At 44.0% G+C, this 6518-nt stretch overlaps 1 long non-coding RNA gene across 1 annotated transcript; it reads left to right on the top strand.

Annotated features, from left to right (window-relative positions):
* The first annotated feature begins 1448 nt into the window (after positions 1 to 1448).
* On the top strand, positions 1449 to 4765 carry LOC142578001 (uncharacterized). Its single transcript, XR_012827126.1, has 3 exons — positions 1449 to 1848; positions 3651 to 3860; positions 4673 to 4765. It is a non-coding gene; the product is annotated as an uncharacterized LOC142578001 (long non-coding RNA).
* Positions 4766 to 6518: the final 1753 nt, after the last annotated feature.

The raw sequence follows: 6518 nt of genomic DNA, 5'->3' as shown, positions 1-6518 counted from the left end.
ACATAATCTCAACTATAAATGAATGTGCAAAGACTGGCTGCTTTAAAAAATTGCTTTTTTGCACAGTAACTGTTTTCCTAATTTTTAATCAACTTCCTAGTAACAGATGATAGTAGAATGTTCATAGAAAAAAAGTGCTTCTAATACCGGACGCTAAGAGGAAATATGGTCGCACCAATTCAACATGAGGACACGTATTCTCGAAAACACAACAGCTAGCGCCATGGGAAGCGTGCATATGAGCGGTGATCATGAATTCGTGCTCAGTAGGTGTCAAAGACGTCCGTAGGACATGCACCATTGCAAGCAGACGGAGCTGCACGGACGGCGCGCTGATCGGCTCGTGTTCGCCAACCAAAGCGGGAGACACACGGTCCAATTCGGTGTCCGACCCGGCGTCCGACGCGCCGAAACGGCAGCCCGAATCGAGGAGTTTTGCCGTGCCGAAGCGCCGGATCGGACGACTGGCGAGATCGGGAGCCGCGACGCGAGGGCATTTCGCGGGCTGACATCACACACCGACCGTCTGAGCGAGGCCGCTCGCTTCGCTTGCACGTTTGCCCTTCGCAACGACTGCGTCGAGTAAACCAATTGTATTTAATTACGAGCGACCTAATGTGTACAGTGTTAATTGTTTTGGCAAAAATAAGCACTCTTCGACGAGCTCGGGCTGGATCGCAAGCGCCGTCGGCCGCAGCGTCCGCCTAGCTATGCCTACCGGCCCTATCGCTGGCTTTAGTGGAGCCGTCAGTGGACAACGCGCCGTCGTGAAGTGTTCTGTCACTCTCAGGGGGATAATTTTATCGACAGTGTTCGCGTAAAGCGAAGCAGTGTTGTGCACAGCTGTTTATATTGCGTGTCTCGACGTGGATATGAACTCAAGCTGGGGAGCTGGATGTGGGCGGAGCTTACGCGCCACTCAATCTTTCGGATGCACGCCATGTGCACATATCACATGTGCCTCCCCCCCCCCCCCCCATGCATGCAGCGCCGCACGTCGGATCGGACACCGAATCGTAGCTATACCTCGTGGGTCTGTATAGCTCGCTCATGGTTCGGCTTAAGTCCCTGTATATTCTTTATAAATAAGGAAGCCTACCTAGACACTGTAAACCCAACGATTGGGGCCTAAATGCCTGTCCGCCTCCCAGCTACGGCTTCCTTTGAGTTACAAAGTCCGATCTCGAAGGCCATGCTTTTGCAAGCTGCATGCACCTGAAGCAATTGCGAATCTTGAAGGCAACATCCGCTTCGTTTTTATTATATATACATTTCCTTAAACTTCGTATCACAAAGTACAATATACACACTTTTGGACCCAACAAATCTAATAAAGGACCGTACGAAATGTTATTAGGAAAAAACACGCAATTTTTTCATTTAAGATACATTTTTCTAAAAACCGCAGAGTGGCGCTACGGTAGTATTTGTTTGACGACACACCACGTTGGTTGTAGTGAGTGCTCCTTGCATTTAGGTGGTATTCGAGTTATATTTTAGAAGTGCCTAGACAAAATGTGCTCCTTGTCGTGTGCAGTAACCATCTCGAACCCTCCGGACTCGTGTAACGCCATTAGTTCGCCGTGTGTTTCGAGCGATCCACCAGTGTCGTCAGTGGGTGCCCTAGTACAGCGCCCGTCCGAGCTGCCTTTGTTCTGCCGAGCGGCCTGCCCGCGCTCTCGCGAAAAAGTCTGGTACTGGTGCTTCGAATCGTAGTGTATGGAAGACTGTTGAAGGTTGTGCTTTTGTGGAGCTGGAGTTCATCGGAAGTTCTACAGTGCTTGCGCCAGAGAAACGTCGGTACCTCTGTACCTGTTAGACGAAGGAGCGTTTGCCAAGTCTTGAAAGGTAAGCAAGTTTGGCGCTTGCGCGCATTCTTGAAGCTTATGATTTACGTAATGAGCGTTGTGTAACTAGCTAGAGCAAAGCGCTTTCCTATCATATGTTAGCCATGTTGCTGTGCACATTTAGCAAGCAATTTCACGAAAGCTTCCTCTGATGTTACAGCGTACTTGCATTCTGCTACCCGCCTTGATTGCTATGCCTGAATGGGCACACAATTATGAAAACACATTGAAAGTTGGTGTTCGTTCGGTAGTTTCCTGGCAAGAAGTTATTCGCTATATAGGCATTCCCGCAAGTACAGTACATGTGTAATGTATACGTCGACGTATCATGGGCTTCGCGCGTTGACACACGATTGCTATGTTTGACGCTTAAACAGATACAAGCTTGTATGAAGGTTTTTGTATGCATACAGTTCGGTTTGGAGGTCCGCGTCGCGAGAAGCTGTGTGTATTGTTTATGTTCTTGAGTGTCTTCGCGTATTTGTCTTCTGTGTTACAGAGCGTATATAGGCCGATATTACAATAACGAGGTTTATTTTTAATCTAGACATTTCAATCAGACGCCGGCCTTTAAGAAACACAGACCAACCAAATCTTAATAACGAGATGTCAGCTCTTGCAATCGTAGGTTACGCCAGTGCGTAATAATTTAAAAGACTGCGATTTTGTAGCGTTACTTACCCCTCGATTCTATATCACTCTTCTCGCCCACCGCTAACGGCCGGCAGTTGCAGTACGTAGCACGGGCCGGGGCGTCGGTCAGACTACTAACGAATAGCGAAAAGGAATAGCATCGCTACAAAATCGCGATCTTTAAATTATTACGCAAATTTTGTGCACAATGAGATGTTGTAAATACATCTTGCATGTACATGAAAAAAAGGTTTACAACAGAGATAACATATATGCATGGGCACATATATGTGTCAATAAAATACTCGAGCCTCTTTCTGCCTACAGAAAAAGAAGTTATGTCTCCTCGAGGGCATGGCTGCTTGCACTAATGAACCTCCAAGGGAAGGTTTTCTCTAATCCCTATTTTTGATATCTAAATGCTTATGTGACATGTCATGTACAAACGGCTTGCATCAATTTCTCATTGGGATGAGCTGTCTAAAATTTAATTTTCAGTAATAATTGCAATAATTAACTCCTTTCACCTGTCTTCTAATGACTATAAAGTTCTATGCTTCTACCTTGACAAACCGTTTATGAAATTAGTTTGATGAGGCCCAGTATACAGGGCTTTCTAAATTGAAGGTATCAGTACCTACTAAAGACTATGCTAACTATGAAAATGCTGCTTGTGTATGTGGTTTATTCACTCTGTCAGACAAAATCTTTACACCCAAGTGCAGTCAGTAAATTGAAAACTGCATGTCTGCAAGGGGAAGTCAGAATTGTATTTGAAGACAATTGCATCTTGTTTGATAGTTCTCGAGCACTTGTGCGTCACTAATCGAGCACAGCTTGGCCCAATACTCGATGAGGCTTGAAGCTTTCAATGTCTGCTAATCACTAAAACAGCACCAGATCTCACTCTGTGTCAACGGGTGGCACACATTTGCTTAGTTCTAGGCAGATGCATGTCTTTCTTTCGCATTGAAGTTCCCAATACTTTCTAGTCTTACGTAAAAGTACACAGCTCAGTAGAATGCATGTATGGTATACGTAAGGCTGCTTTGTTCTTTAAACCGAATCAACAAGAGCAGCTACTTCTGTTTTTGCAAACCTTACCCTCTTTCCTTACCATTCCTTGATCATACGTGTATAAAATGAATCTGTGCTTGTATTGTTTTACAGGTAGACATCGGTGGCGGTGGATATGTTGAAAAGGGCCTGCTGAAGAGGCTGTGCCTGGATGCTAACAACTCAGGCTTTCACTTCACGGAGGGCCTCCTTAAAGCCTCTTTTTCGATAGAAGACGTTGAAGGGCGGTCCTTCTTTGGGCGGCTGTCAAATGCCTTCCACAGAAGGATCCGTTGGATTCCAAGAAGGTCAACACCATACTAGGTATGTGTGTCACAAGGAAGCATCGTAATATTCTTTGTGGAGTTTTCAACAAAACTCCTTTCATGGCAATTTCAGTGCTATCTTAGGGTATACTGATTTCTTTCCAGCTAAAATAGCATATTATAATGCAAGCTTTGCCACCATAACTCGAAAATTGTCATTACTGTTGGCATATGTATTTTTGTGATAGAGGCCCTGGTCATATGAATGCACTGATAATATAATATCCTGTCTTGTGAAAAGCTAACATGTTTAGTAACAAGCTCGCTTTGACAATGTCTGCCTGCACAGCAAAGGCATTTTCTAATCTTGCTGTAGAATGTCCATAATGCCTGTTCAACTGCTTACATGTTGCTTGTATCATTTCGTGGTTCTTAAGTGCAACACAAAAGTCAACTCTTCTATGTACCTGTGCCCAAGCAAAGCTGCAGCACAGTTCTGACTGGCACCTTGCCTTTCCTGAGATAATTCACACATGAAACTTCCATGTACTGGTCACAATACGAATATCGAAGTTCATTAAACTGAAGTTGATTTACAGTTTTTGTTTGTAGATGACAATTGGTATGATAGAGCTTATGTGTCATGCATCTGTTGGTGTTATGCACATTCATCACGCTCCCAGCTCTAATGCACTAATTCAGTCATTTCATGCATTTTAGGACTTTGCAAAAAACAGGTGGAGATGTTTAGAGCTCACAGGGTTGAAAACTTGTGTCTTGTGCACTTCCTTTTTAAGAAACAGATGCATGGTGTGTTGCAATGTCACTGTCGCAAAACTAATATATTGCCTTTTTTCTTCTCTTTTCTAGACTACACAACGCAACATTTCAGTCTGCTTCTAGGGCAGCTGGAGAACTCGTCCTCATTACTAGCCCGGGAATAATAAATGGATGTGTTCAAGCATAAATGTAAACCTGTCTTCTTCTGTTGCATGTCACACCTAGCCACTTGGCAATCACTATTCGCCACAGACAGATAGTTGACAGGATGTTACTAGCAAGTCGTTAGGATATATAAAGCTGGTTAATAAATAGTCGCTGCACAGTTTTTAGGAAGTAAATAAAGATTTTATTCAGAGATAATTAAAGCTTATTTTTGCAATATATAATTGCAAAAGTAATTACCTCTGAATAAAATTTTTATGTACTTCCTAAAAACTGTGAAGCGACTTTTTATTAACCACCTTTATACATCCTAACGACTTCCTAGTAACATCCTGTCAACTATTTGCCTGTGGCGAATAGTCGAGAGGATGTTACTAGCATGTTGTTAGGATGTATAAAGGTAGTCAATAAATAGTCGCTTCACAGTTGACACTTTCTACTGACATAAGATAATAAGCAGTCGGTAAGAATTCTATCGACATTTTATATCTATACTTTCAATTCAATATCGGTGGCCAATAGTCGGTAGGAGGTTACTAGGAAGTTGTTACGGTGTCTAAAGACGGTTTATAGAATGTCGATAGATTCTAGTAACATTTGTCTAAAGACGGTTTATAAAATGTTACTAAAAATTTTTGTAAGGGGTTAAAGCTTGATCAGCGCCTTGCGCGTGAACTCGCCTGCTGTTTCCTTGGCACAAAAATTGGTTACATGCTACCAGGCGTACACTTAAATCGTGGATCACAAGTGTTAAGCTCAACTGCGTCTTACTCTACGGCCGTGGTATTTTATCGCCACGTACAACATGTATATCCTGATGTAGATGTTCTCGAAAGCCGTGCTGTAGATACAATTTCAGCCTTGGTGCTTACTCTAGTTTCCCCAGCGTGCCGCGCACTTTCCAATAATGTGTAGTGAGGTGCGATAGCGGCGCCATTTCTGCCTGGCCACGTACGCGACTTCATGTGGGGTCTAGGGTGGCAAGTGCTCCCAACGCGTGACAGGCTAGAGCAGTGGGGCATAGTCCCATCTTCGCTGTGCTCCAATTGCCCCCTTCATGAATCCGATAAACATGTGCTGCTGGAATGTATCGTTGCTAAGATATTTTGGAGGGCCGTGCATCCTGGTTTTCGTGGCCTTGGAGTTAACCGCTTTATTTCATCTGGTCGCTGTTCACGTGGCCGCTTTCCGCTACTTTTAATTGCTGCAGGGCCTTCTGTCTATGGTGTGACCGGTGCGAGGCAGTTGCCGCGGGACATCGTCGCCGCGCTCTGTTTCCACTTCTGTGGTGGCTCTACTCTGAGCTATTGTCGTTTCTGTCATAGAAGTTGTTCTTCCTTGGGGAAGAACAGTTCCTTCGACAGTGGTCATGCCGTTTCCTGTCGGTGGCTGATGGACGCGTATGGCTTAATTTTTGACCTGCTTGGTACGTGTAGGCAGGCCATCTAGAGTATTCATTGGATGTGCGTAGAATGTAGGTGCCTGTGATGTATGTGTGTGCGTGCTCTCGTATACATGATTATTTTGGTATATACACATCTCATAGCATAACTACAAAATTATGTAAAGTGTATGTCACATCATCATGGTACATAACCATTGTGTACACTGTATATATTGAGCATCATTTGATAGAGGGTGTGCCAGCTAACTTTAGCCACAGTTTAAACATATGAGAATGCCACGTAGCTGGACAGCACCAAGGTAATGTTGTTTTCCGTCGCTTGGAGATACTGAAATTATTAATTTTTCAGTCCGCCTAATTAGATTA

Source organism: Dermacentor variabilis, chromosome 4 (genome assembly GCF_050947875.1).
Source record: "Dermacentor variabilis isolate Ectoservices chromosome 4, ASM5094787v1, whole genome shotgun sequence".
Taxonomy (NCBI): Eukaryota; Metazoa; Arthropoda; class Arachnida; order Ixodida; family Ixodidae; genus Dermacentor; species Dermacentor variabilis.
The sequence above is the reverse complement of the archived record's forward strand: the minus strand, read 5'-3'. Positions and strand labels throughout refer to the sequence as shown.